At 48.6% G+C, this 25,522-nt stretch overlaps 38 non-coding genes and 2 pseudogenes across 38 annotated transcripts; 39 read left to right on the forward strand and 1 right to left on the reverse strand.

Moving 5' to 3' along the window:
- The first annotated feature begins 132 nt into the window (after positions 1-132).
- On the forward strand, positions 133-251 carry LOC142374437 (5S ribosomal RNA). The gene has a single exon (XR_012768718.1). It is a non-coding gene; the product is annotated as a 5S ribosomal RNA (ribosomal RNA).
- Positions 252-855: 604 nt separating this feature from the next.
- LOC142373812 (U5 spliceosomal RNA) lies at positions 856-968 on the forward strand. Its single transcript, XR_012768579.1, has one exon. It is a non-coding gene; the product is annotated as a U5 spliceosomal RNA (small nuclear RNA).
- A 304-nt stretch (positions 969-1,272) lies between these two features.
- LOC142368197 (U2 spliceosomal RNA) lies at positions 1,273-1,463 on the forward strand. The gene has a single exon (XR_012767286.1). It is a non-coding gene; the product is annotated as a U2 spliceosomal RNA (small nuclear RNA).
- A 364-nt stretch (positions 1,464-1,827) lies between these two features.
- LOC142374442 (5S ribosomal RNA) lies at positions 1,828-1,946 on the forward strand. Its single transcript, XR_012768719.1, has one exon. It is a non-coding gene; the product is annotated as a 5S ribosomal RNA (ribosomal RNA).
- Positions 1,947-2,203: 257 nt separating this feature from the next.
- Positions 2,204-2,394, forward strand: LOC142367209 (U2 spliceosomal RNA). The gene has a single exon (XR_012767040.1). It is a non-coding gene; the product is annotated as a U2 spliceosomal RNA (small nuclear RNA).
- Positions 2,395-2,758: 364 nt separating this feature from the next.
- LOC142374446 (5S ribosomal RNA) lies at positions 2,759-2,877 on the forward strand. Its single transcript, XR_012768721.1, has one exon. It is a non-coding gene; the product is annotated as a 5S ribosomal RNA (ribosomal RNA).
- A 604-nt stretch (positions 2,878-3,481) lies between these two features.
- LOC142373826 (U5 spliceosomal RNA) lies at positions 3,482-3,594 on the forward strand. The gene has a single exon (XR_012768582.1). It is a non-coding gene; the product is annotated as a U5 spliceosomal RNA (small nuclear RNA).
- A 304-nt stretch (positions 3,595-3,898) lies between these two features.
- On the forward strand, positions 3,899-4,089 carry LOC142368203 (U2 spliceosomal RNA). Its single transcript, XR_012767287.1, has one exon. It is a non-coding gene; the product is annotated as a U2 spliceosomal RNA (small nuclear RNA).
- Positions 4,090-4,453: 364 nt separating this feature from the next.
- On the forward strand, positions 4,454-4,572 carry LOC142374450 (5S ribosomal RNA). The gene has a single exon (XR_012768723.1). It is a non-coding gene; the product is annotated as a 5S ribosomal RNA (ribosomal RNA).
- A 604-nt stretch (positions 4,573-5,176) lies between these two features.
- LOC142373828 (U5 spliceosomal RNA) lies at positions 5,177-5,289 on the forward strand. The gene has a single exon (XR_012768583.1). It is a non-coding gene; the product is annotated as a U5 spliceosomal RNA (small nuclear RNA).
- Positions 5,290-5,593: 304 nt separating this feature from the next.
- Positions 5,594-5,784, forward strand: LOC142368210 (U2 spliceosomal RNA). The gene has a single exon (XR_012767288.1). It is a non-coding gene; the product is annotated as a U2 spliceosomal RNA (small nuclear RNA).
- A 364-nt stretch (positions 5,785-6,148) lies between these two features.
- Positions 6,149-6,267, forward strand: LOC142374462 (5S ribosomal RNA). The gene has a single exon (XR_012768726.1). It is a non-coding gene; the product is annotated as a 5S ribosomal RNA (ribosomal RNA).
- Positions 6,268-6,876: 609 nt separating this feature from the next.
- LOC142373834 (U5 spliceosomal RNA) lies at positions 6,877-6,989 on the forward strand. The gene has a single exon (XR_012768584.1). It is a non-coding gene; the product is annotated as a U5 spliceosomal RNA (small nuclear RNA).
- A 304-nt stretch (positions 6,990-7,293) lies between these two features.
- Positions 7,294-7,484, forward strand: LOC142368214 (U2 spliceosomal RNA). Its single transcript, XR_012767289.1, has one exon. It is a non-coding gene; the product is annotated as a U2 spliceosomal RNA (small nuclear RNA).
- Positions 7,485-7,848: 364 nt separating this feature from the next.
- Positions 7,849-7,967, forward strand: LOC142374465 (5S ribosomal RNA). Its single transcript, XR_012768727.1, has one exon. It is a non-coding gene; the product is annotated as a 5S ribosomal RNA (ribosomal RNA).
- A 609-nt stretch (positions 7,968-8,576) lies between these two features.
- On the forward strand, positions 8,577-8,689 carry LOC142373839 (U5 spliceosomal RNA). Its single transcript, XR_012768585.1, has one exon. It is a non-coding gene; the product is annotated as a U5 spliceosomal RNA (small nuclear RNA).
- A 304-nt stretch (positions 8,690-8,993) lies between these two features.
- Positions 8,994-9,184, forward strand: LOC142368221 (U2 spliceosomal RNA). Its single transcript, XR_012767290.1, has one exon. It is a non-coding gene; the product is annotated as a U2 spliceosomal RNA (small nuclear RNA).
- A 364-nt stretch (positions 9,185-9,548) lies between these two features.
- LOC142374467 (5S ribosomal RNA) lies at positions 9,549-9,667 on the forward strand. The gene has a single exon (XR_012768728.1). It is a non-coding gene; the product is annotated as a 5S ribosomal RNA (ribosomal RNA).
- A 609-nt stretch (positions 9,668-10,276) lies between these two features.
- LOC142373845 (U5 spliceosomal RNA) lies at positions 10,277-10,389 on the forward strand. Its single transcript, XR_012768586.1, has one exon. It is a non-coding gene; the product is annotated as a U5 spliceosomal RNA (small nuclear RNA).
- Positions 10,390-10,693: 304 nt separating this feature from the next.
- Positions 10,694-10,884, forward strand: LOC142368230 (U2 spliceosomal RNA). The gene has a single exon (XR_012767291.1). It is a non-coding gene; the product is annotated as a U2 spliceosomal RNA (small nuclear RNA).
- Positions 10,885-11,248: 364 nt separating this feature from the next.
- LOC142374472 (5S ribosomal RNA) lies at positions 11,249-11,367 on the forward strand. The gene has a single exon (XR_012768729.1). It is a non-coding gene; the product is annotated as a 5S ribosomal RNA (ribosomal RNA).
- A 609-nt stretch (positions 11,368-11,976) lies between these two features.
- Positions 11,977-12,089, forward strand: LOC142373849 (U5 spliceosomal RNA). Its single transcript, XR_012768587.1, has one exon. It is a non-coding gene; the product is annotated as a U5 spliceosomal RNA (small nuclear RNA).
- Positions 12,090-12,393: 304 nt separating this feature from the next.
- On the forward strand, positions 12,394-12,584 carry LOC142368238 (U2 spliceosomal RNA). Its single transcript, XR_012767292.1, has one exon. It is a non-coding gene; the product is annotated as a U2 spliceosomal RNA (small nuclear RNA).
- Positions 12,585-12,948: 364 nt separating this feature from the next.
- On the forward strand, positions 12,949-13,067 carry LOC142374479 (5S ribosomal RNA). The gene has a single exon (XR_012768730.1). It is a non-coding gene; the product is annotated as a 5S ribosomal RNA (ribosomal RNA).
- A 604-nt stretch (positions 13,068-13,671) lies between these two features.
- On the forward strand, positions 13,672-13,784 carry LOC142373854 (U5 spliceosomal RNA). The gene has a single exon (XR_012768588.1). It is a non-coding gene; the product is annotated as a U5 spliceosomal RNA (small nuclear RNA).
- A 304-nt stretch (positions 13,785-14,088) lies between these two features.
- Positions 14,089-14,279, forward strand: LOC142366764 (U2 spliceosomal RNA). Its single transcript, XR_012766871.1, has one exon. It is a non-coding gene; the product is annotated as a U2 spliceosomal RNA (small nuclear RNA).
- A 364-nt stretch (positions 14,280-14,643) lies between these two features.
- On the forward strand, positions 14,644-14,762 carry LOC142374486 (5S ribosomal RNA). Its single transcript, XR_012768731.1, has one exon. It is a non-coding gene; the product is annotated as a 5S ribosomal RNA (ribosomal RNA).
- A 604-nt stretch (positions 14,763-15,366) lies between these two features.
- Positions 15,367-15,479, forward strand: LOC142373858 (U5 spliceosomal RNA). Its single transcript, XR_012768590.1, has one exon. It is a non-coding gene; the product is annotated as a U5 spliceosomal RNA (small nuclear RNA).
- Positions 15,480-15,783: 304 nt separating this feature from the next.
- LOC142368245 (U2 spliceosomal RNA) lies at positions 15,784-15,974 on the forward strand. Its single transcript, XR_012767293.1, has one exon. It is a non-coding gene; the product is annotated as a U2 spliceosomal RNA (small nuclear RNA).
- A 364-nt stretch (positions 15,975-16,338) lies between these two features.
- LOC142374494 (5S ribosomal RNA) lies at positions 16,339-16,457 on the forward strand. Its single transcript, XR_012768732.1, has one exon. It is a non-coding gene; the product is annotated as a 5S ribosomal RNA (ribosomal RNA).
- Positions 16,458-17,066: 609 nt separating this feature from the next.
- Positions 17,067-17,179, forward strand: LOC142373864 (U5 spliceosomal RNA). Its single transcript, XR_012768591.1, has one exon. It is a non-coding gene; the product is annotated as a U5 spliceosomal RNA (small nuclear RNA).
- Positions 17,180-17,483: 304 nt separating this feature from the next.
- Positions 17,484-17,674, forward strand: LOC142368259 (U2 spliceosomal RNA). The gene has a single exon (XR_012767295.1). It is a non-coding gene; the product is annotated as a U2 spliceosomal RNA (small nuclear RNA).
- Positions 17,675-18,038: 364 nt separating this feature from the next.
- On the forward strand, positions 18,039-18,157 carry LOC142374501 (5S ribosomal RNA). Its single transcript, XR_012768733.1, has one exon. It is a non-coding gene; the product is annotated as a 5S ribosomal RNA (ribosomal RNA).
- Positions 18,158-18,761: 604 nt separating this feature from the next.
- LOC142373870 (U5 spliceosomal RNA) lies at positions 18,762-18,874 on the forward strand. Its single transcript, XR_012768593.1, has one exon. It is a non-coding gene; the product is annotated as a U5 spliceosomal RNA (small nuclear RNA).
- A 304-nt stretch (positions 18,875-19,178) lies between these two features.
- On the forward strand, positions 19,179-19,369 carry LOC142368265 (U2 spliceosomal RNA). The gene has a single exon (XR_012767296.1). It is a non-coding gene; the product is annotated as a U2 spliceosomal RNA (small nuclear RNA).
- A 364-nt stretch (positions 19,370-19,733) lies between these two features.
- On the forward strand, positions 19,734-19,852 carry LOC142374508 (5S ribosomal RNA). The gene has a single exon (XR_012768734.1). It is a non-coding gene; the product is annotated as a 5S ribosomal RNA (ribosomal RNA).
- A 604-nt stretch (positions 19,853-20,456) lies between these two features.
- LOC142373879 (U5 spliceosomal RNA) lies at positions 20,457-20,569 on the forward strand. Its single transcript, XR_012768595.1, has one exon. It is a non-coding gene; the product is annotated as a U5 spliceosomal RNA (small nuclear RNA).
- Positions 20,570-20,873: 304 nt separating this feature from the next.
- On the forward strand, positions 20,874-21,064 carry LOC142368271 (U2 spliceosomal RNA). Its single transcript, XR_012767298.1, has one exon. It is a non-coding gene; the product is annotated as a U2 spliceosomal RNA (small nuclear RNA).
- Positions 21,065-21,428: 364 nt separating this feature from the next.
- On the forward strand, positions 21,429-21,537 carry LOC142401228 (5S ribosomal RNA; annotated as a pseudogene).
- A 3,725-nt stretch (positions 21,538-25,262) lies between these two features.
- On the reverse strand, positions 25,263-25,405 carry LOC142366560 (U1 spliceosomal RNA; annotated as a pseudogene).
- Between the last annotated feature and the right edge of the window lie 117 nt (positions 25,406-25,522).

Consider the following 25,522-nt stretch of genomic DNA (forward strand, 5'->3'; position numbering starts at 1 on the left):
TGCAGAGAACAATCACATCAGGGAAGTCGACGTGCAGGCTCAACATCAGCCTCTCAAGCCAACTCTCTGGTAAAATAGGGGCAACGTATGGTTCCAGCACCTATGTAACACATATTTGTCACGGGGACTGTGGCTTACGGCCACACCGCCCTGAACACGCCCGATCTCGTCCGAACTCGGAAGCCAAGCAGGGTCGGGCCTGGTTAGTACTTGGATGGGAGACCGCTTGGGAATACCAGGTGCTGTAAGCATTTTTCTCTCTTCTCTCTGCATGTCTTTTGTTGAAACATCTGTTGATCACCCTGTGATCCATCTTGCTGATCCTGGATCTGCTAAGGTGTCCCAGGTCATGGTTGCCTTTGATCCTCATACATTTAACTTTGTCCTGACAAAGGAGCAGTTCCAAAAAGTCAAACAGGGACTGCCTTTGCATTTGACGCAGTCAAACTGCATGCGCCTGGAGAAGCCAAAAGGCTTACAGCACCTGGTATTCCCAGGCGGTCTCCCCATCCAAGTACTAACCAGGCCCGACTCTGCTTAGCTTCTGAGATAAAACTCTGGCTTTTAGTCTGCGAAAAGAGAGTGAAAGTGAACTCCACTTTGAGATGGCTCTGGGATTGGGCCGACTGGGAGAATTGCTTGAAAAAAACCTCTACACCCAATGAGCGGTCAGAACAAAGCCTCAAGACCCCTAGTCTTTTGCACAGAGTAAAAGACAAAGCAGCCATTGAATAGGGCCCGATTGTTCCTACCTGGTCGGCCGAGGAGCCAGCGTCTCAACCAAGCAAAGCTCACCGTGGGGAAGGTGGCTATGCCAACTAGCCTGATGCACTGCTCCCGCAGTGTCAAATACTCGTACTCTGGTTTCTCTTCATAACGTACAAGTCTTTCGCCTTTTACTAAAGACTTCCGTGGAGAGCAGCATTAATGAGTTGTTTCTATTTTTGGAAGGCTTTACCTTTGCGGGTGAAGCCCATTCTGTCTGTGCAAAGGAAATCTTCTTGCTGTGCCAAGTGACTTCTCGGAGTAGAGTCACCTTATTTCTTGAGACCGTGCCCATGTTCAAAGCTGGAGCGCTAAATTGTTGTTGTTTGAATGGTGCTCAGTGGAGCGGGCGGGAGTGCAAAGTTGTACCATCTGAAACGGCTGAAGAGTGCTCACTGCAGCGGGTGGGCGGAGGTGCAAAGTGACGCTTTGTAGGCAAAAAAAGAGCACCGCCACAAGTGCGCATTGTGCCAGGAAGGGCTCTCGGACGTGAAACAGTGGAGGGTTATCGCTTCTCGGCCTTTTGGCTAAGATCAAGTGTAGTATCTGTTCTTATCAGTTTAATATCTGATACGTCCTCTATATGAGGACTACATATTAAATGGATTTTTAGGCACAGGGGTTGAAAAAGGGGCTTGCTCCGTTCACTCCACGCATCGACCCGGTACTGCAGTGCCGCCGGGAACGGTGCACTCTTCCCAACTCTTGTGAAATAACAAAACCAGCGGTACATGGTGGTAGTTTCAGGGAGCCATTGTATTCTGACTTCTAAAATGGAACTATAATCTTTAGAAAAGACGCAGTTTATGAGCACGTCGTGGGATTGAGCTTCCCTGGTTTCTCTGTATGACCATGAACACCAAACTACACACAGAGAACAGAGGAGCTTGACAGACACACACTAAGTTATCTGAGAGTCCCATTTTCAGCTGCAGAGAACAATCACATCAGGGAAGTCGACGTGCAGGCTCAACATCAGCCTCTCAAGCCAACTCTCTGGTAAAATAGGGGCAACGTATGGTTCCAGCACCTATGTAACACATATTTGTCACGGGGACTGTGGCTTACGGCCACACCGCCCTGAACACGCCCGATCTCGTCCGAACTCGGAAGCCAAGCAGGGTCGGGCCTGGTTAGTACTTGGATGGGAGACCGCTTGGGAATACCAGGTGCTGTAAGCATTTTTCTCTCTTCTCTCTGCATGTCTTTTGTTGAAACATCTGAAACTCCCAGGCCATTGTTGGTTTTGATCCTCATACATTTAACTTTGTCCTGAGCGGGCGGGAGTGCAAAGTTGTACCATCTGAAACGGCTGAAGAGTGCTCACTGCAGCGGGTGGGCGGAGGTGCAAAGTGACGCTTTGTAGGCAAAAAAAGAGCACCGCCACAAGTGCGCATTGTGCCAGGAAGGGCTCTCGGACGTGAAACAGTGGAGGGTTATCGCTTCTCGGCCTTTTGGCTAAGATCAAGTGTAGTATCTGTTCTTATCAGTTTAATATCTGATACGTCCTCTATATGAGGACTACATATTAAATGGATTTTTAGGCAAAGGGGTTGAAAAAGGGGCTTGCTCCGTTCACTCCACGCATCGACCCGGTACTGCAGTGCCGCCGGGAACGGTGCACTCTTCCCAACTCTTGTGAAATAACAAAACCAGCGGTACATGGTGGTAGTTTCAGGGAGCCATTGTATTCTGACTTCTAAAATGGAACTATAATCTTTAGAAAAGATGCAGTTTATGAGCACGTCGTGGGATTGAGCTTCCCTGGTTTCTCTGTATGACCATGAACACCAAACTACACACAGAGAACAGAGGAGCTTGACAGACACACACTAAGTTATCTGAGAGTCCCATTTTCAGCTGCAGAGAACAATCACATCAGGGAAGTCGACGTGCAGGCTCAACATCAGCCTCTCAAGCCAACTCTCTGGTAAAATAGGGGCAACGTATGGTTCCAGCACCTATGTAACACATATTTGTCACGGGGACTGTGGCTTACGGCCACACCGCCCTGAACACGCCCGATCTCGTCCGAACTCGGAAGCCAAGCAGGGTCGGGCCTGGTTAGTACTTGGATGGGAGACCGCTTGGGAATACCAGGTGCTGTAAGCATTTTTCTCTCTTCTCTCTGCATGTCTTTTGTTGAAACATCTGTTGATCACCCTGTGATCCATCTTGCTGATCCTGGATCTGCTAAGGTGTCCCAGGTCATGGTTGCCTTTGATCCTCATACATTTAACTTTGTCCTGACAAAGGAGCAGTTCCAAAAAGTCAAACAGGGACTGCCTTTGCATTTGACGCAGTCAAACTGCATGCGCCTGGAGAAGCCAAAAGGCTTACAGCACCTGGTATTCCCAGGCGGTCTCCCCATCCAAGTACTAACCAGGCCCGACTCTGCTTAGCTTCTGAGATAAAACTCTGGCTTTTAGTCTGCGAAAAGAGAGTGAAAGTGAACTCCACTTTGAGATGGCTCTGGGATTGGGCCGACTGGGAGAATTGCTTGAAAAAAACCTCTACACCCAATGAGCGGTCAGAACAAAGCCTCAAGACCCCTAGTCTTTTGCACAGAGTAAAAGACAAAGCAGCCATTGAATAGGGCCCGATTGTTCCTACCTGGTCGGCCGAGGAGCCAGCGTCTCAACCAAGCAAAGCTCACCGTGGGGAAGGTGGCTATGCCAACTAGCCTGATGCACTGCTCCCGCAGTGTCAAATACTCGTACTCTGGTTTCTCTTCATAACGTACAAGTCTTTCGCCTTTTACTAAAGACTTCCGTGGAGAGCAGCATTAATGAGTTGTTTCTATTTTTGGAAGGCTTTACCTTTGCGGGTGAAGCCCATTCTGTCTGTGCAAAGGAAATCTTCTTGCTGTGCCAAGTGACTTCTCGGAGTAGAGTCACCTTATTTCTTGAGACCGTGCCCATGTTCAAAGCTGGAGCGCTAAATTGTTGTTGTTTGAATGGTGCTCAGTGGAGCGGGCGGGAGTGCAAAGTTGTACCATCTGAAACGGCTGAAGAGTGCTCACTGCAGCGGGTGGGCGGAGGTGCAAAGTGACGCTTTGTAGGCAAAAAAAGAGCACCGCCACAAGTGCGCATTGTGCCAGGAAGGGCTCTCGGACGTGAAACAGTGGAGGGTTATCGCTTCTCGGCCTTTTGGCTAAGATCAAGTGTAGTATCTGTTCTTATCAGTTTAATATCTGATACGTCCTCTATATGAGGACTACATATTAAATGGATTTTTAGGCACAGGGGTTGAAAAAGGGGCTTGCTCCGTTCACTCCACGCATCGACCCGGTACTGCAGTGCCGCCGGGAACGGTGCACTCTTCCCAACTCTTGTGAAATAACAAAACCAGCGGTACATGGTGGTAGTTTCAGGGAGCCATTGTATTCTGACTTCTAAAATGGAACTATAATCTTTAGAAAAGACGCAGTTTATGAGCACGTCGTGGGATTGAGCTTCCCTGGTTTCTCTGTATGACCATGAACACCAAACTACACACAGAGAACAGAGGAGCTTGACAGACACACACTAAGTTATCTGAGAGTCCCATTTTCAGCTGCAGAGAACAATCACATCAGGGAAGTCGACGTGCAGGCTCAACATCAGCCTCTCAAGCCAACTCTCTGGTAAAATAGGGGCAACGTATGGTTCCAGCACCTATGTAACACATATTTGTCACAGGGACTGTGGCTTACGGCCACACCGCCCTGAACACGCCCGATCTCGTCCGAACTCGGAAGCCAAGCAGGGTCGGGCCTGGTTAGTACTTGGATGGGAGACCGCTTGGGAATACCAGGTGCTGTAAGCATTTTTCTCTCTTCTCTCTGCATGTCTTTTGTTGAAACATCTGTTGATCACCCTGTGATCCATCTTGCTGATCCTGGATCTGCTAAGGTGTCCCAGGTCATGGTTGCCTTTGATCCTCATACATTTAACTTTGTCCTGACAAAGGAGCAGTTCCAAAAAGTCAAACAGGGACTGCCTTTGCATTTGACGCAGTCAAACTGCATGCGCCTGGAGAAGCCAAAAGGCTTACAGCACCTGGTATTCCCAGGCGGTCTCCCCATCCAAGTACTAACCAGGCCCGACTCTGCTTAGCTTCTGAGATAAAACTCTGGCTTTTAGTCTGCGAAAAGAGAGTGAAAGTGAACTCCACTTTGAGATGGCTCTGGGATTGGGCCGACTGGGAGAATTGCTTGAAAAAAACCTCTACACCCAATGAGCGGTCAGAACAAAGCCTCAAGACCCCTAGTCTTTTGCACAGAGTAAAAGACAAAGCAGCCATTGAATAGGGCCCGATTGTTCCTACCTGGTCGGCCGAGGAGCCAGCGTCTCAACCAAGCAAAGCTCACCGTGGGGAAGGTGGCTATGCCAACTAGCCTGATGCACTGCTCCCGCAGTGTCAAATACTCGTACTCTGGTTTCTCTTCATAACGTACAAGTCTTTCGCCTTTTACTAAAGACTTCCGTGGAGAGCAGCATTAATGAGTTGTTTCTATTTTTGGAAGGCTTTACCTTTGCGGGTGAAGCCCATTCTGTCTGTGCAAAGGAAATCTTCTTGCTGTGCCAAGTGACTTCTCGGAGTAGAGTCACCTTATTTCTTGAGACCGTGCCCACGTTCAAAGCTGGAGCGCTAAATTGTTGTTGTTTGAATGGTGCTCAGTGGAGCGGGCGGGAGTGCAAAGTTGTACCATCTGAAACGGCTGAAGAGTGCTCACTGCAGCAGGTGGGCGGAGGTGCAAAGTGACGCTTTGTAGGCAAAAAAAGAGCACCGCCACAAGTGCGCATTGTGCCAGGAAGGGCTCTCGGACGTGAAACAGTGGAGGGTTATCGCTTCTCGGCCTTTTGGCTAAGATCAAGTGTAGTATCTGTTCTTATCAGTTTAATATCTGATACGTCCTCTATATGAGGACTACATATTAAATGGATTTTTAGGCACAGGGGTTGAAAAAGGGGCTTGCTCCGTTCACTCCACGCATCGACCCGGTACTGCAGTGCCGCCGGGAACGGTGCACTCTTCCCAACTCTTGTGAAATAACAAAACCAGCGGTACATGGTGGTAGTTTCAGGGAGCCATTGTATTCTGACTTCTAAAATGGAACTATAATCTTTAGAAAAGACGCAGTTTATGAGCACGTCGTGGGATTGAGCTTCCCTGGTTTCTCTGTATGACCATGAACACCAAACTACACACAGAGAACAGAGGAGCTTGACAGACACACACTAAGTTATCTGAGAGTCCCATTTTCAGCTGCAGAGAACAATCACATCAGGGAAGTCGACGTGCAGGCTCAACATCAGCCTCTCAAGCCAACTCTCTGGTAAAATAGGGGCAACGTATGGTTCCAGCACCTATGTAACACATATTTGTCACGGGGACTGTGGCTTACGGCCACACCGCCCTGAACACGCCCGATCTCGTCCGAACTCGGAAGCCAAGCAGGGTCGGGCCTGGTTAGTACTTGGATGGGAGACCGCTTGGGAATACCAGGTGCTGTAAGCATTTTTCTCTCTTCTCTTCTCTCTGCATGTCTTTTGTTGAAACATCTGTTGATCACCCTGTGATCCATCTTGCTGATCCTGGATCTGCTAAGGTGTCCCAGGTCATGGTTGCCTTTGATCCTCATACATTTAACTTTGTCCTGACAAAGGAGCAGTTCCAAAAAGTCAAACAGGGACTGCCTTTGCATTTGACGCAGTCAAACTGCATGCGCCTGGAGAAGCCAAAAGGCTTACAGCACCTGGTATTCCCAGGCGGTCTCCCCATCCAAGTACTAACCAGGCCCGACTCTGCTTAGCTTCTGAGATAAAACTCTGGCTTTTAGTCTGCGAAAAGAGAGTGAAAGTGAACTCCACTTTGAGATGGCTCTGGGATTGGGCCGACTGGGAGAATTGCTTGAAAAAAACCTCTACACCCAATGAGCGGTCAGAACAAAGCCTCAAGACCCCTAGTCTTTTGCACAGAGTAAAAGACAAAGCAGCCATTGAATAGGGCCCGATTGTTCCTACCTGGTCGGCCGAGGAGCCAGCGTCTCAACCAAGCAAAGCTCACCGTGGGGAAGGTGGCTATGCCAACTAGCCTGATGCACTGCTCCCGCAGTGTCAAATACTCGTACTCTGGTTTCTCTTCATAACGTACAAGTCTTTCGCCTTTTACTAAAGACTTCCGTGGAGAGCAGCATTAATGAGTTGTTTCTATTTTTGGAAGGCTTTACCTTTGCGGGTGAAGCCCATTCTGTCTGTGCAAAGGAAATCTTCTTGCTGTGCCAAGTGACTTCTCGGAGTAGAGTCACCTTATTTCTTGAGACCGTGCCCATGTTCAAAGCTGGAGCGCTAAATTGTTGTTGTTTGAATGGTGCTCAGTGGAGCGGGCGGGAGTGCAAAGTTGTACCATCTGAAACGGCTGAAGAGTGCTCACTGCAGCGGGTGGGCGGAGGTGCAAAGTGACGCTTTGTAGGTAAAAAAAGAGCACCGCCACAAGTGCGCATTGTGCCAGGAAGGGCTCTCGGACGTGAAACAGTGGAGGGTTATCGCTTCTCGGCCTTTTGGCTAAGATCAAGTGTAGTATCTGTTCTTATCAGTTTAATATCTGATACGTCCTCTATATGAGGACTACATATTAAATGGATTTTTAGGCACAGGGGTTGAAAAAGGGGCTTGCTCCGTTCACTCCACGCATCGACCCGGTACTGCAGTGCCGCCGGGAACGGTGCACTCTTCCCAACTCTTGTGAAATAACAAAACCAGCGGTACATGGTGGTAGTTTCAGGGAGCCATTGTATTCTGACTTCTAAAATGGAACTATAATCTTTAGAAAAGACGCAGTTTATGAGCACGTCGTGGGATTGAGCTTCCCTGGTTTCTCTGTATGACCATGAACACCAAACTACACACAGAGAACAGAGGAGCTTGACAGACACACACTAAGTTATCTGAGAGTCCCATTTTCAGCTGCAGAGAACAATCACATCAGGGAAGTCGACGTGCAGGCTCAACATCAGCCTCTCAAGCCAACTCTCTGGTAAAATAGGGGCAACGTATGGTTCCAGCACCTATGTAACACATATTTGTCACGGGGACTGTGGCTTACGGCCACACCGCCCTGAACACGCCCGATCTCGTCCGAACTCGGAAGCCAAGCAGGGTCGGGCCTGGTTAGTACTTGGATGGGAGACCGCTTGGGAATACCAGGTGCTGTAAGCATTTTTCTCTCTTCTCTTCTCTCTGCATGTCTTTTGTTGAAACATCTGTTGATCACCCTGTGATCCATCTTGCTGATCCTGGATCTGCTAAGGTGTCCCAGGTCATGGTTGCCTTTGATCCTCATACATTTAACTTTGTCCTGACAAAGGAGCAGTTCCAAAAAGTCAAACAGGGACTGCCTTTGCATTTGACGCAGTCAAACTGCATGCGCCTGGAGAAGCCAAAAGGCTTACAGCACCTGGTATTCCCAGGCGGTCTCCCCATCCAAGTACTAACCAGGCCCGACTCTGCTTAGCTTCTGAGATAAAACTCTGGCTTTTAGTCTGCGAAAAGAGAGTGAAAGTGAACTCCACTTTGAGATGGCTCTGGGATTGGGCCGACTGGGAGAATTGCTTGAAAAAAACCTCTACACCCAATGAGCGGTCAGAACAAAGCCTCAAGACCCCTAGTCTTTTGCACAGAGTAAAAGACAAAGCAGCCATTGAATAGGGCCCGATTGTTCCTACCTGGTCGGCCGAGGAGCCAGCGTCTCAACCAAGCAAAGCTCACCGTGGGGAAGGTGGCTATGCCAACTAGCCTGATGCACTGCTCCCGCAGTGTCAAATACTCGTACTCTGGTTTCTCTTCATAACGTACAAGTCTTTCGCCTTTTACTAAAGACTTCCGTGGAGAGCAGCATTAATGAGTTGTTTCTATTTTTGGAAGGCTTTACCTTTGCGGGTGAAGCCCATTCTGTCTGTGCAAAGGAAATCTTCTTGCTGTGCCAAGTGACTTCTCGGAGTAGAGTCACCTTATTTCTTGAGACCGTGCCCACGTTCAAAGCTGGAGCGCTAAATTGTTGTTGTTTGAATGGTGCTCAGTGGAGCGGGCGGGAGTGCAAAGTTGTACCATCTGAAACGGCTGAAGAGTGCTCACTGCAGCAGGTGGGCGGAGGTGCAAAGTGACGCTTTGTAGGCAAAAAAAGAGCACCGCCACAAGTGCGCATTGTGCCAGGAAGGGCTCTCGGATGTGAAACAGTGGAGGGTTATCGCTTCTCGGCCTTTTGGCTAAGATCAAGTGTAGTATCTGTTCTTATCAGTTTAATATCTGATACGTCCTCTATATGAGGACTACATATTAAATGGATTTTTAGGCACAGGGGTTGAAAAAGGGGCTTGCTCCGTTCACTCCACGCATCGACCCGGTACTGCAGTGCCGCCGGGAACGGTGCACTCTTCCCAACTCTTGTGAAATAACAAAACCAGCGGTACATGGTGGTAGTTTCAGGGAGCCATTGTATTCTGACTTCTAAAATGGAACTATAATCTTTAGAAAAGACGCAGTTTATGAGCACGTCGTGGGATTGAGCTTCCCTGGTTTCTCTGTATGACCATGAACACCAAACTACACACAGAGAACAGAGGAGCTTGACAGACACACACTAAGTTATCTGAGAGTCCCATTTTCAGCTGCAGAGAACAATCACATCAGGGAAGTCGACGTGCAGGCTCAACATCAGCCTCTCAAGCCAACTCTCTGGTAAAATAGGGGCAACGTATGGTTCCAGCACCTATGTAACACATATTTGTCACGGGGACTGTGGCTTACGGCCACACCGCCCTGAACACGCCCGATCTCGTCCGAACTCGGAAGCCAAGCAGGGTCGGGCCTGGTTAGTACTTGGATGGGAGACCGCTTGGGAATACCAGGTGCTGTAAGCATTTTTCTCTCTTCTCTTCTCTCTGCATGTCTTTTGTTGAAACATCTGTTGATCACCCTGTGATCCATCTTGCTGATCCTGGATCTGCTAAGGTGTCCCAGGTCATGGTTGCCTTTGATCCTCATACATTTAACTTTGTCCTGACAAAGGAGCAGTTCCAAAAAGTCAAACAGGGACTGCCTTTGCATTTGACGCAGTCAAACTGCATGTGCCTGGAGAAGCCAAAAGGCTTACAGCACCTGGTATTCCCAGGCGGTCTCCCCATCCAAGTACTAACCAGGCCCGACTCTGCTTAGCTTCTGAGATAAAACTCTGGCTTTTAGTCTGCGAAAAGAGAGTGAAAGTGAACTCCACTTTGAGATGGCTCTGGGATTGGGCCGACTGGGAGAATTGCTTGAAAAAAACCTCTACACCCAATGAGCGGTCAGAACAAAGCCTCAAGACCCCTAGTCTTTTGCACAGAGTAAAAGACAAAGCAGCCATTGAATAGGGCCCGATTGTTCCTACCTGGTCGGCCGAGGAGCCAGCGTCTCAACCAAGCAAAGCTCACCGTGGGGAAGGTGGCTATGCCAACTAGCCTGATGCACTGCTCCCGCAGTGTCAAATACTCGTACTCTGGTTTCTCTTCATAACGTACAAGTCTTTCGCCTTTTACTAAAGACTTCCGTGGAGAGCAGCATTAATGAGTTGTTTCTATTTTTGGAAGGCTTTACCTTTGCGGGTGAAGCCCATTCTGTCTGTGCAAAGGAAATCTTCTTGCTGTGCCAAGTGACTTCTCGGAGTAGAGTCACCTTATTTCTTGAGACCGTGCCCATGTTCAAAGCTGGAGCGCTAAATTGTTGTTGTTTGAATGGTGCTCAGTGGAGCGGGCGGGAGTGCAAAGTTGTACCATCTGAAACGGCTGAAGAGTGCTCACTGCAGCGGGTGGGCGGAGGTGCAAAGTGACGCTTTGTAGGTAAAAAAAGAGCACCGCCACAAGTGCGCATTGTGCCAGGAAGGGCTCTCGGACGTGAAACAGTGGAGGGTTATCGCTTCTCGGCCTTTTGGCTAAGATCAAGTGTAGTATCTGTTCTTATCAGTTTAATATCTGATACGTCCTCTATATGAGGACTACATATTAAATGGATTTTTAGGCACAGGGGTTGAAAAAGGGGCTTGCTCCGTTCACTCCACGCATCGACCCGGTACTGCAGTGCCGCCGGGAACGGTGCACTCTTCCCAACTCTTGTGAAATAACAAAACCAGCGGTACATGGTGGTAGTTTCAGGGAGCCATTGTATTCTGACTTCTAAAATGGAACTATAATCTTTAGAAAAGACGCAGTTTATGAGCACGTCGTGGGATTGAGCTTCCCTGGTTTCTCTGTATGACCATGAACACCAAACTACACACAGAGAACAGAGGAGCTTGACAGACACACACTAAGTTATCTGAGAGTCCCATTTTCAGCTGCAGAGAACAATCACATCAGGGAAGTCGACGTGCAGGCTCAACATCAGCCTCTCAAGCCAACTCTCTGGTAAAATAGGGGCAACGTATGGTTCCAGCACCTATGTAACACATATTTGTCACGGGGACTGTGGCTTACGGCCACACCGCCCTGAACACGCCCGATCTCGTCCGAACTCGGAAGCCAAGCAGGGTCGGGCCTGGTTAGTACTTGGATGGGAGACCGCTTGGGAATACCAGGTGCTGTAAGCATTTTTCTCTCTTCTCTTCTCTCTGCATGTCTTTTGTTGAAACATCTGTTGATCACCCTGTGATCCATCTTGCTGATCCTGGATCTGCTAAGGTGTCCCAGGTCATGGTTGCCTTTGATCCTCATACATTTAACTTTGTCCTGACAAAGGAGCAGTTCCAAAAAGTCAAACAGGGACTGCCTTTGCATTTGACGTAGTCAAACTGCATGCGCCTGGAGAAGCCAAAAGGCTTACAGCACCTGGTATTCCCAGGCGGTCTCCCCATCCAAGTACTAACCAGGCCCGACTCTGCTTAGCTTCTGAGATAAAACTCTGGCTTTTAGTCTGCGAAAAGAGAGTGAAAGTGAACTCCACTTTGAGATGGCTCTGGGATTGGGCCGACTGGGAGAATTGCTTGAAAAAAACCTCTACACCCAATGAGCGGTCAGAACAAAGCCTCAAGACCCCTAGTCTTTTGCACAGAGTAAAAGACAAAGCAGCCATTGAATAGGGCCCGATTGTTCCTACCTGGTCGGCCGAGGAGCCAGCGTCTCAACCAAGCAAAGCTCACCGTGGGGAAGGTGGCTATGCCAACTAGCCTGATGCACTGCTCCCGCAGTGTCAAATACTCGTACTCTGGTTTCTCTTCATAACGTACAAGTCTTTCGCCTTTTACTAAAGACTTCCGTGGAGAGCAGCATTAATGAGTTGTTTCTATTTTTGGAAGGCTTTACCTTTGCGGGTGAAGCCCATTCTGTCTGTGCAAAGGAAATCTTCTTGCTGTGCCAAGTGACTTCTCGGAGTAGAGTCACCTTATTTCTTGAGACCGTGCCCACGTTCAAAGCTGGAGCGCTAAATTGTTGTTGTTTGAATGGTGCTCAGTGGAGCGGGCGGGAGTGCAAAGTTGTACCATCTGAAACGGCTGAAGAGTGCTCACTGCAGCGGGTGGGCGGAGGTGCAAAGTGACGCTTTGTAGGCAAAAAAAGAGCACCGCCACAAGTGCGCATTGTGCCAGGAAGGGCTCTCGGACGTGAAACAGTGGAGGGTTATCGCTTCTCGGCCTTTTGGCTAAGATCAAGTGTAGTATCTGTTCTTATCAGTTTAATATCTGATACGTCCTCTATATGAGGACTACATATTAAATGGATTTTTAGGCACAGGGGTTGAAAAAGGGGCTTGCTCCGTTCACTCCACGCATCGACCCGGTACTGCAGTGCCGCCGGGAACGGTGCACTCTTCCCAACTCTTGTGAAATAACAAAACCAGCGGTACATGGTGGTAGTTTCAGGGAGCCATTGTATTCTGACTTCTAAAATGGAACTATAATCTTTAGAAAAGACGCAGTTTATGAGCACGTCGTGGGATTGAGCTTCCCTGGTTTCTCTGTATGACCATGAACACCAAACTACACACAGAGAACAGAGGAGCTTGACAGACACACACTAAGTTATCTGAGAGTCCCATTTTCAGCTGCAGAGAACAATCACATCAGGGAAGTCGACGTGCAGGCTCAACATCAGCCTCTCAAGCCAACTCTCTGGTAAAATAGGGGCAACGTATGGTTCCAGCACCTATGTAACACATATTTGTCACGGGGACTGTGGCTTACGGCCACACCGCCCTGAACACGCCCGATCTCGTCCGAACTCGGAAGCCAAGCAGGGTCGGGCCTGGTTAGTACTTGGATGGGAGACCGCTTGGGAATACCAGGTGCTGTAAGCATTTTTCTCTCTTCTCTCTGCATGTCTTTTGTTGAAACATCTGTTGATCACCCTGTGATCCATCTTGCTGATCCTGGATCTGCTAAGGTGTCCCAGGTCATGGTTGCCTTTGATCCTCATACATTTAACTTTGTCCTGACAAAGGAGCAGTTCCAAAAAGTCAAACAGGGACTGCCTTTGCATTTGACGCAGTCAAACTGCATGCGCCTGGAGAAGCCAAAAGGCTTACAGCACCTGGTATTCCCAGGCGGTCTCCCCATCCAAGTACTAACCAGGCCCGACTCTGCTTAGCTTCTGAGATAAAACTCTGGCTTTTAGTCTGCGAAAAGAGAGTGAAAGTGAACTCCACTTTGAGATGGCTCTGGGATTGGGCCGACTGGGAGAATTGCTTGAAAAAAACCTCTACACCCAATGAGCGGTCAGAACAAAGCCTCAAGACCCCTAGTCTTTTGCACAGAGTAAAAGACAAAGCAGCCATTGAATAGGGCCCGATTGTTCCTACCTGGTCGGCCGAGGAGCCAGCGTCTCAACCAAGCAAAGCTCACCGTGGGGAAGGTGGCTATGCCAACTAGCCTGATGCACTGCTCCCGCAGTGTCAAATACTCGTACTCTGGTTTCTCTTCATAACGTACAAGTCTTTCGCCTTTTACTAAAGACTTCCGTGGAGAGCAGCATTAATGAGTTGTTTCTATTTTTGGAAGGCTTTACCTTTGCGGGTGAAGCCCATTCTGTCTGTGCAAAGGAAATCTTCTTGCTGTGCCAAGTGACTTCTCGGAGTAGAGTCACCTTATTTCTTGAGACCGTGCCCATGTTCAAAGCTGGAGCGCTAAATTGTTGTTGTTTGAATGGTGCTCAGTGGAGCGGGCGGGAGTGCAAAGTTGTACCATCTGAAACGGCTGAAGAGTGCTCACTGCAGCGGGTGGGCGGAGGTGCAAAGTGACGCTTTGTAGGCAAAAAAAGAGCACTGCCACAAGTGCGCATTGTGCCAGGAAGGGCTCTCGGACGTGAAACAGTGGAGGGTTATCGCTTCTCGGCCTTTTGGCTAAGATCAAGTGTAGTATCTGTTCTTATCAGTTTAATATCTGATACGTCCTCTATATGAGGACTATATATTAAATAGATTTTTAGGCACAGGGGTTGAAAAAGGGGCTTGCTCCGTTCACTCCACGCATCGACCCGGTACTGCAGTGCCGCCGGGAACGGTGCACTCTTCCCAACTCTTGTGAAATAACAAAACCAGCTGTACATGGTGGTAGTTTCAGGGAGCCATTGTATTCTGACTTCTAAAATGGAACTATAATCTTTAGAAAAGACGCAGTTTATGAGCACGTCGTGGGATTGCGCTTCCCTGGTTTCTCTGTATGACCATGAACACCAAACTACACACAGAGAACAGAGGAGCTTGACAGACACACACTAAGTTATCTCAGAGTCCCATTTTCAGCTGCAGAGAACAATCACATCAGGGAAGTCGACGTGCAGGCTCAACATCAGCCTCTCAAGCCAACTCTCTGGTAAAATAGGGGCAACGTATGGTTCCAGCACCTATGTAACACATATTTGTCACGGGGACTGTGGCTTACGGCCACACCGCCCTGAACACGCCCGATCTCGTCCGAACTCGGAAGCCAAGCAGGGTCGGGCCTGGTTAGTACTTGGATGGGAGACCGCTTGGGAATACCAGGTGCTGTAAGCATTTTTCTCTCTTCTCTCTGCATGTCTTTTGTTGAAACATCTGTTGATCACCCTGTGATCCATCTTGCTGATCCTGGATCTGCTAAGGTGTCCCAGGTCATGGTTGCCTTTGATCCTCATACATTTAACTTTGTCCTGACAAAGGAGCAGTTCCAAAAAGTCAAACAGGGACTGCCTTTGCATTTGACGCAGTCAAACTGCATGCGCCTGGAGAAGCCAAAAGGCTTACAGCACCTGGTATTCCCAGGCGGTCTCCCCATCCAAGTACTAACCAGGCCCGACTCTGCTTAGCTTCTGAGATAAAACTCTGGCTTTTAGTCTGCGAAAAGAGAGTGAAAGTGAACTCCACTTTGAGATGGCTCTGGGATTGGGCCGACTGGGAGAATTGCTTGAAAAAAACCTCTACACCCAATGAGCGGTCAGAACAAAGCCTCAAGACCCCTAGTCTTTTGCACAGAGTAAAAGACAAAGCAGCCATTGAATAGGGCCCGATTGTTCCTACCTGGTCGGCCGAGGAGCCAGCGTCTCAACCAAGCAAAGCTCACCGTGGGGAAGGTGGCTATGCCAACTAGCCTGATGCACTGCTCCCGCAGTGTCAAATACTCGTACTCTGGTTTCTCTTCATAACGTACAAGTCTTTCGCCTTTTACTAAAGACTTCCGTGGAGAGCAGCATTAATGAGTTGTTTCTATTTTTGGAAGGCTTTACCTTTGCGGGTGAAGCCCATTCTGTCTGTGCAAAGGAAATCTTCTTGCTGTGCCAAGTGACTTCTCGGAGTAGAGTCACCTTATTTCTTGAGACCGTGCCCATGTTCAAAGCTGGAGCGCTAAATTGTTGTTGTTTGAATGGTGCTCAGTGGAGCGGGCGGGAGTGCAAAGTTGTACCATCTGAAACGGCTGAAGAGTGCTCACTGCAGCAGGTGGGCGGAGGTGCAAAGTGACGCTTTGTAGGCAAAAAAAGAGCACCGCCACAAGTGCGCATTGTGCCAGGAAGGGCTCTCGGACGTGAAACAGTGGAGGGTTATCGCTTCTCGGCCTTTTGGCTAAGATCAAGTGTAGTATCTGTTCTTATCAGTTTAATATCTGATACGTCCTCTATATGAGGACTACATATTAAATGGATTTTTAGGCACAGGGGTTGAAAAAGGGGCTTGCTCCGTTCACTCCACGCATCGACCCGGTACTGCAGTGCCGCCGGGAACGGTGCACTCTTCCCAACTCTTGTGAAATAACAAAACCAGCGGTACATGGTGGTAGTTTCAGGGAGCCATTGTATTCTGACTTCTAAAATGGAACTATAATCTTTAGAAAAGACGCAGTTTATGAGCACGTCGTGGGATTGAGCTTCCCTGGTTTCTCTGTATGACCATGAACACCAAACTACACACAGAGAACAGAGGAGCTTGACAGACACACACTAAGTTATCTGAGAGTCCCATTTTCAGCTGCAGAGAACAATCACATCAGGGAAGTCGACGTGCAGGCTCAACATCAGCCTCTCAAGCCAACTCTCTGGTAAAATAGGGGCAACGTATGGTTCCAGCACCTATGTAACACATATTTGTCACGGGGACTGTGGCTTACGGCCACACCGCCCTGAACACGCCCGATCTCGTCCGAACTCGGAAGCCAAGCAGGGTCGGGCCTGGTTAGTACTTGGATGGGAGACCGCTTGGGAATACCAGGTGCTGTAAGCATTTTTCTCTCTTCTCTTCTCTCTGCATGTCTTTTGTTGAAACATCTGTTGATCACCCTGTGATCCATCTTGCTGATCCTGGATCTGCTAAGGTGTCCCAGGTCATGGTTGCCTTTGATCCTCATACATTTAACTTTGTCCTGACAAAGGAGCAGTTCCAAAAAGTCAAACAGGGACTGCCTTTGCATTTGACGCAGTCAAACTGCATGCGCCTGGAGAAGCCAAAAGGCTTACAGCACCTGGTATTCCCAGGCGGTCTCCCCATCCAAGTACTAACCAGGCCCGACTCTGCTTAGCTTCTGAGATAAAACTCTGGCTTTTAGTCTGCGAAAAGAGAGTGAAAGTGAACTCCACTTTGAGATGGCTCTGGGATTGGGCCGACTGGGAGAATTGCTTGAAAAAAACCTCTACACCCAATGAGCGGTCAGAACAAAGCCTCAAGACCCCTAGTCTTTTGCACAGAGTAAAAGACAAAGCAGCCATTGAATAGGGCCCGATTGTTCCTACCTGGTCGGCCGAGGAGCCAGCGTCTCAACCAAGCAAAGCTCACCGTGGGGAAGGTGGCTATGCCAACTAGCCTGATGCACTGCTCCCGCAGTGTCAAATACTCGTACTCTGGTTTCTCTTCATAACGTACAAGTCTTTCGCCTTTTACTAAAGACTTCCGTGGAGAGCAGCATTAATGAGTTGTTTCTATTTTTGGAAGGCTTTACCTTTGCGGGTGAAGCCCATTCTGTCTGTGCAAAGGAAATCTTCTTGCTGTGCCAAGTGACTTCTCGGAGTAGAGTCACCTTATTTCTTGAGACCGTGCCCATGTTCAAAGCTGGAGCGCTAAATTGTTGTTGTTTGAATGGTGCTCAGTGGAGCGGGCGGGAGTGCAAAGTTGTACCATCTGAAACGGCTGAAGAGTGCTCACTGCAGCGGGTGGGCGGAGGTGCAAAGTGACGCTTTGTAGGCAAAAAAAGAGCACCGCCACAAGTGCGCATTGTGCCAGGAAGGGCTCTCGGACGTGAAACAGTGGAGGGTTATCGCTTCTCGGCCTTTTGGCTAAGATCAAGTGTAGTATCTGTTCTTATCAGTTTAATATCTGATACGTCCTCTATATGAGGACTACATATTAAATGGATTTTTAGGCACAGGGGTTGAAAAAGGGGCTTGCTCCGTTCACTCCACGCATCGACCCGGTACTGCAGTGCCGCCGGGAACGGTGCACTCTTCCCAACTCTTGTGAAATAACAAAACCAGCGGTACATGGTGGTAGTTTCAGGGAGCCATTGTATTCTGACTTCTAAAATGGAACTATAATCTTTAGAAAAGACGCAGTTTATGAGCACGTCGTGGGATTGAGCTTCCCTGGTTTCTCTGTATGACCATGAACACCAAACTACACACAGAGAACAGAGGAGCTTGACAGACACACACTAAGTTATCTGAGAGTCCCATTTTCAGCTGCAGAGAACAATCACATCAGGGAAGTCGACGTGCAGGCTCAACATCAGCCTCTCAAGCCAACTCTCTGGTAAAATAGGGGCAACGTATGGTTCCAGCACCTATGTAACACATATTTGTCACGGGGACTGTGGCTTACGGCCACACCGCCCTGAACACGCCCGATCTCGTCCGAACTCGGAAGCCAAGCAGGGTCGGGCCTGGTTAGTACTTGGATGGGAGACCGCTTGGGAATACCAGGTGCTGTAAGCATTTTTCTCTCTTCTCTCTGCATGTCTTTTGTTGAAACATCTGTTGATCACCCTGTGATCCATCTTGCTGATCCTGGATCTGCTAAGGTGTCCCAGGTCATGGTTGCCTTTGATCCTCATACATTTAACTTTGTCCTGACAAAGGAGCAGTTCCAAAAAGTCAAACAGGGACTGCCTTTGCATTTGACGCAGTCAAACTGCATGCGCCTGGAGAAGCCAAAAGGCTTACAGCACCTGGTATTCCCAGGCGGTCTCCCCATCCAAGTACTAACCAGGCCCGACTCTGCTTAGCTTCTGAGATAAAACTCTGGCTTTTAGTCTGCGAAAAGAGAGTGAAAGTGAACTCCACTTTGAGATGGCTCTGGGATTGGGCCGACTGGGAGAATTGCTTGAAAAAAACCTCTACACCCAATGAGCGGTCAGAACAAAGCCTCAAGACCCCTAGTCTTTTGCACAGAGTAAAAGACAAAGCAGCCATTGAATAGGGCCCGATTGTTCCTACCTGGTCGGCCGAGGAGCCAGCGTCTCAACCAAGCAAAGCTCACCGTGGGGAAGGTGGCTATGCCAACTAGCCTGATGCACTGCTCCCGCAGTGTCAAATACTCGTACTCTGGTTTCTCTTCATAACGTACAAGTCTTTCGCCTTTTACTAAAGACTTCCGTGGAGAGCAGCATTAATGAGTTGTTTCTATTTTTGGAAGGCTTTACCTTTGCGGGTGAAGCCCATTCTGTCTGTGCAAAGGAAATCTTCTTGCTGTGCCAAGTGACTTCTCGGAGTAGAGTCACCTTATTTCTTGAGACCGTGCCCACGTTCAAAGCTGGAGCGCTAAATTGTTGTTGTTTGAATGGTGCTCAGTGGAGCGGGCGGGAGTGCAAAGTTGTACCATCTGAAACGGCTGAAGAGTGCTCACTGCAGCGGGTGGGCGGAGGTGCAAAGTGACGCTTTGTAGGCAAAAAAAGAGCACCGCCACAAGTGCGCATTGTGCCAGGAAGGGCTCTCGGACGTGAAACAGTGGAGGGTTATCGCTTCTCGGCCTTTTGGCTAAGATCAAGTGTAGTATCTGTTCTTATCAGTTTAATATCTGATACGTCCTCTATATGAGGACTACATATTAAATGGATTTTTAGGCACAGGGGTTGAAAAAGGGGCTTGCTCCGTTCACTCCACGCATCGACCCGGTACTGCAGTGCCGCCGGGAACGGTGCACTCTTCCCAACTCTTGTGAAATAACAAAACCAGCGGTACATGGTGGTAGTTTCAGGGAGCCATTGTATTCTGACTTCTAAAATGGAACTATAATCTTTAGAAAAGACGCAGTTTATGAGCACGTCGTGGGACTGAGCTTCCCTGGTTTCTCTGTATGACCATGAACACCAAACTACACACAGAGAACAGAGGAGCTTGACAGACACACACTAAGTTATCTGAGAGTCCCATTTTCAGCTGCAGAGAACAATCACATCAGGGAAGTCGACGTGCAGGCTCAACATCAGCCTCTCAAGCCAACTCTCTGGTAAAATAGGGGCAACGTATGGTTCCAGCACCTATGTAACACATATTTGTCACGGGGACTGTGGCTTACGGCCACACCGCCCTGAACACGCCCGATCTCGTCCGAACTCGGAAGCCAAGCAGGGTCGGGCCTGGTTAGTACTTGGATGGGAGACCGCTTGGGAATACCAGGTGCTGTAAGCATTTTTCTCTCTTCTCTCTGCATGTCTTTTGTTGAAACATCTGTTGATCACCCTGTGATCCATCTTGCTGATCCTGGATCTGCTAAGGTGTCCCAGGTCATGGTTGCCTTTGATCCTCATACATTTAACTTTGTCCTGACAAAGGAGCAGTTCCAAAAAGTCAAACAGGGACTGCCTTTGCATTTGACGCAGTCAAACTGCATGCGCCTGGAGAAGCCAAAAGGCTTACAGCACCTGGTATTCCCAGGCGGTCTCCCCATCCAAGTACTAACCAGGCCCAACTCTGCTTAGCTTCTGAGATAAAACTCTGGCTTTTAGTCTGCGAAAAGAGAGTGAAAGTGAACTCCACTTTGAGATGGCTCTGGGATTGGGCCGACTGGGAGAATTGCTTGAAAAAAACCTCTACACCCAATGAGCGGTCAGAACAAAGCCTCAAGACCCCTAGTCTTTTGCACAGAGTAAAAGACAAAGCAGCCATTGAATAGGGCCCGATTGTTCCTACCTGGTCGGCCGAGGAGCCAGCGTCTCAACCAAGCAAAGCTCACCGTGGGGAAGGTGGCTATGCCAACTAGCCTGATGCACTGCTCCCGCAGTGTCAAATACTCGTACTCTGGTTTCTCTTCATAACGTACAAGTCTTTCGCCTTTTACTAAAGACTTCCGTGGAGAGCAGCATTAATGAGTTGTTTCTATTTTTGGAAGGCTTTACCTTTGCGGGTGAAGCCCATTCAGTCTGTGCAAAGGAAATCTTCTTGCTGTGCCAAGTGACTTCTCGGAGTAGAGTCACCTTATTTCTTGAGACCGTGCCCATGTTCAAAGCTGGAGCGCTAAATTGTTGTTGTTTGAATGGTGCTCAGTGGAGCGGGCGGGAGTGCAAAGTTGTACCATCTGAAACGGCTGAAGAGTGCTCACTGCAGCGGGTGGGCGGAGGTGCAAAGTGACGCTTTGTAGGCAAAAAAAGAGCACCGCCACAAGTGCGCATTGTGCCAGGAAGGGCTCTCGGACGTGAAACAGTGGAGGGTTATCGCTTCTCGGCCTTTTGGCTAAGATCAAGTGTAGTATCTGTTCTTATCAGTTTAATATCTGATACGTCCTCTATATGAGGACTACATATTAAATGGATTTTTAGGCACAGGGGTTGAAAAAGGGGCTTGCTCCGTTCACTCCACGCATCGACCCGGTACTGCAGTGCCGCCGGGAACGGTGCACTCTTCCCAACTCTTGTGAAATAACAAAACCAGCGGTACATGGTGGTAGTTTCAGGGAGCCATTGTATTCTGACTTCTAAAATGGAACTATAATCTTTAGAAAAGACGCAGTTTATGAGCACGTCGTGGGATTGAGCTTCCCTGGTTTCTCTGTATGACCATGAACACCAAACTACACACAGAGAACAGAGGAGCTTGACAGACACACACTAAGTTATCTGAGAGTCCCATTTTCAGCTGCAGAGAACAATCACATCAGGGAAGTCGACGTGCAGGCTCAACATCAGCCTCTCAAGCCAACTCTCTGGTAAAATAGGGGCAACGTATGGTTCCAGCACCTATGTAACACATATTTGTCACAGGGACTGTGGCTTACGGCCACACCGCCCTGAACACGCCCGAACTCGGAAGCCAAGCAGGGTCGGGCCTGGTTAGTACTTGGATGGGAGACCGCTTGGGAATACCAGGTGCTGTAAGCATTTTTCTCTCTTCTCTTCTCTCTGCATGTCTTTTGTTGAAACATCTGTTGTGACACATATTTCTGAATAATATGCATCCTATTCTAATACAAAGATTTTATACTAGTCTCATGCCATTACTACATGGAACAATTTTCTATTAATATCCCATAGTTATACAGATTTATAACTACAGTAATGCAATCGTGTCAGCCTCTTTGCTTTTTTCCCCTCTATAACTTGTAAACTAAACAACTGGTTATACTATACAGGATGGCTGTGTGTGTGTGTGTTAGTTTGTGTGTGTCTGTCTGTGTGTGTGTGAAGCAAATGGATCCTCTGATGCCTGTGCTGTCCATCCTGGACACAAGCTTCCCCAAGGACAGGCAGCAGTGTGTGCTTGGGATGACCAAGGAGGCCAAGGACTTCCTTAAGGCACATGCACGGGACCGTGAGACAGTGGACAGTAGGCTGAGAGACTCAGACAAGGCTTACAAAGAAGGTGAGAAGAGTGCATGCACAACCCTGTGCTTACAACTGCACTACTGTCTAGGCATGATTACTTTAATTTTGTTCCCCCTTATTTATCTGTCTACAGCTTTGAAGAAATGCCAGATCGTCACACCCTCTCCAACTGAGGCGCAAGTCCTGGGGCAGCTGGTGATGACCTTTGGCCAGTACACCAGCAAGAGCTTCAAGTGGCTGGTCGAGAATGATGTCGGCTACTGCAAATAGTAAGTGTGGTACACTAAATGTGATCGCCATGTGAATAGTGTTATAACTTAATAGTACTGTATCACTATGTTACATTACTATGCCATTTCAGCATCGTCGACCGCCACATGAAGGAGATGAGGCACCCTGAGAAGAGGAAGACCATCAACGACGAGTGGCTGAAGGAGCAGCTGGTCAAGTACGCGCACCTCTTCACCACCGTCTCGTGCCACCTGGAGGTGAATGTGGACCGGGCCATCTATGGACAGGGGAGGTTCAAGTCGTTCACCTACCTGGAGATGTGGCAGTGGTACAGCCTGTACAAGAGGCTCCTGGCGGATCCTCAGGCTGGCAGCGACGCTGAGAGGAAGAGGGCGCAGGAGGCCTACACGTCGGTGACACAGTGGCTCCTCATGAAGGAGGATGACATCAATTCAAAGGCCCTGAAGAGGTTCAGAAAGTACATTATGGACAAGGAGGTATGTGTGCAGGTGAACATGTGTATAAAGGAATAACATAACAAATGTATTGAGCACAACTGAAATGTAATATTCCTCCTAATACCTCAGCAGGGTGTAGCCACTCCTTCCACCGCATCTGCTTCCTCCAACAAGCCCCCAGCAGCATCTGCAGCAGCAGCAGCAGCACCACCCACCACCAGCAATGCCCTCCATCACCTCCTCCTCCTGCATCTCCCTCCATCACCAGCAAGGCCCCAGCAGCATCTGCAGCAGCAGCAGCAGCAGCAGCAGCACCCACTGCCACCATCAGCAAGGCCCCTCAATCACCTCCTCCTCCTGCACCTCCCTCCATCACCAGCAAGAATCGTCCATCAGCCACACCTACCTCCACCACAAAGCCCCCTTCAGCACCAGCAGCAGCAGCAGCATCCCCCACCACCACCGCGAAGCCGAAGAAGAAGGCCTCCTCCAAGTCGGCTGCCCCAACACCATCGCCTGCCACCCCAGCACCCCGTGCAGCTGTGCCTACCTCTTCACCGGTACCCTCCTTCTTTGCGCCCCGTCCATCAGCCACCACTCCCAGCTCAGCAGACCCCAGCTGGGAAGACGACGCTCTGCTTGTGGAGGCTCTGTCCACCTACGAAACACAAGGTACATATTCATTTAACACAAGTTGTATTAGTTTACTGGCTAATAGCACACAGATCGTGCATGTCACATCCAGTGGGCTGCTGTAATGAAAAGCCTCATTCCACAGTGTGGATATACTATAATCAATGTGTTTTGGGTTTTTTTGTATTTACAGAGAGCCAGTCACAGAAGGCAGTTGGTGGTGAAGACGCCATCCTGTTTGAAGGATGGCACAAATCCTGGGAGGCTGAGGACAGCGGGCTGCCCGAGCAAGACATTAAGTGGCTGAAGGAGGATGAGGAGAGGGGGCTCTTTCTGAAGCCGCGGCCCTTCTCTGACATGTACGGCAGGAAGAGGTGGAGGAAGATCCTGAAGAGTGAAAAGATGTGGTTCCACCCTCCCGAGATGCCCGGTGTGGTGGATGGCAGCACGGTCCCCGTGGCAGACAGTTTCTTCCGACACCGCGTCTTCTTCTGGAGGCCAGTTGGTGTGTGGCGCTACAGCGTCCGCTGCACTGAGCCCGGCTGCCCTGCCAAGGACAACCCGAAGGCTTTCCTGTACCGCTGTGGCTACGGCAACACGGTGAGGCCCATCTGTGACATCAACGGCTGGTAAATGACTGATACTGAGGCCCAGTGACTGATCTTGACTTGTCTGAACTTTTTTTTTCTCTTATCTTTGATGTCACTTTATGTTGTTGTTTGTGTATATAGTTTCCTGATTGCACTCCTACATGCACATGTATACAGTTCTCATTTTTATTGTTCGCTTACACTTGATTTCTTGTTTGTTCCCATATCTGCTGTGGCACATACTCCACATGGCTCTTCTGTCTGCCGACTGCTCCTGGTCAGTCAGTCTGTTTGTCTCTCTCTCTCACACACACACACACACTTAATTTCAAATATCTTTTCATGACAAATGTGCACTATACATGTCTTCACTTTGTTTACCAAATGAGCATGCAACTTGTTTGTTCCCATATCTGCTGTTGCACATGGCTCTCTCTCCTGTCTGCCCACTGCTCCTGGTCAGTCAGTCTGTCTGTCTCACACACACACACTCTCCCTCCACCTCCACCTCACCCCCCCCCCCCCTTCTCGCTCTCTCTCCCCCTCACACACTTAATTTCAAATGTCTTGTCATGAAAAATGTGCACTATACATGTCTTAACTTTGTTTACTAAATGAGAATGCACTTGAATAAATGCACTTCAGCCATTAAAGTGCCTTGAATCGCAGTAGCAGTGTGTTGTGTCATTTCTTATTCCAAGTCAACACTTTCAATGTTCTCCTTCAATCTATTCATTATAATGTAACCTACCAGTAATTATAATCATTCATGATATACCATCATCTGTAATAATAAACACATGAACAGCATACAACTGTGAAGAAATAAAAAAGTTTATTGACTTAATAGACAATGTTGCAGAGGTAACAGTGTGTCATTTCCCCCATAATCAATGTCTCCATCACCATGTAGGCCTCAAACCAGCGGGTCGACCAATGGGAAGACAAAAATAAGAGCTTTAGAGGTTTTGTTTACGTTCACATCCACATGTTTCTAAAAATAGCCACACCAATTAGTCTCATGTCTTTTTTTAACCACCTTTTTCTTTTTTTCATACAATACCAAGTACCAGCTGGTGGGTGAAAATAAATAAATCACTCAAATGAAGTGATCAATAGACAGCAATGCAAGCATTAAAACACGATTCAATGTCCAACACTCCCAATTAGACAAAACACTTGTATAAAACGTTCATTTAAGTCGTATTTTGTACATTTCCCTAGATTCACCCTGAAACAAAACTTCACCACATGGCCTGGCAGCTTTTGACAGCTAATTGACCAATAGTACAGCATGCCCATGATTTCCCATCCCTCCCTCTCCATGGATTTGATTGACAAATCTTTTAGCCAATAATATGCCTTATTTGTCTTACAGTCTACATCCGATTTTGCACTTTGTACGCGCTGAGGGCCATTCGCAAGAATCAGCACAGCCGGTGTGCAATGGCTGAGCCTCATCCTGGGTGAACCACCTTCTTGATCATGGTATCTCCCCTGCCAGGTAAGTATGGGTTGGAACTGTCAGAGGCTGACACCTCTTTTCCACGTGCCTCACTCGGCCAGACGGTGCAGCAAATTCAACTGTCTGCAGTGCCATGCCAGCAGCTAACCTGAATCTGAAAAGCT

Source organism: Odontesthes bonariensis, chromosome 2 (genome assembly GCF_027942865.1).
Source record: "Odontesthes bonariensis isolate fOdoBon6 chromosome 2, fOdoBon6.hap1, whole genome shotgun sequence".
NCBI classification, from domain to species: domain Eukaryota; kingdom Metazoa; phylum Chordata; class Actinopteri; order Atheriniformes; family Atherinopsidae; genus Odontesthes; species Odontesthes bonariensis.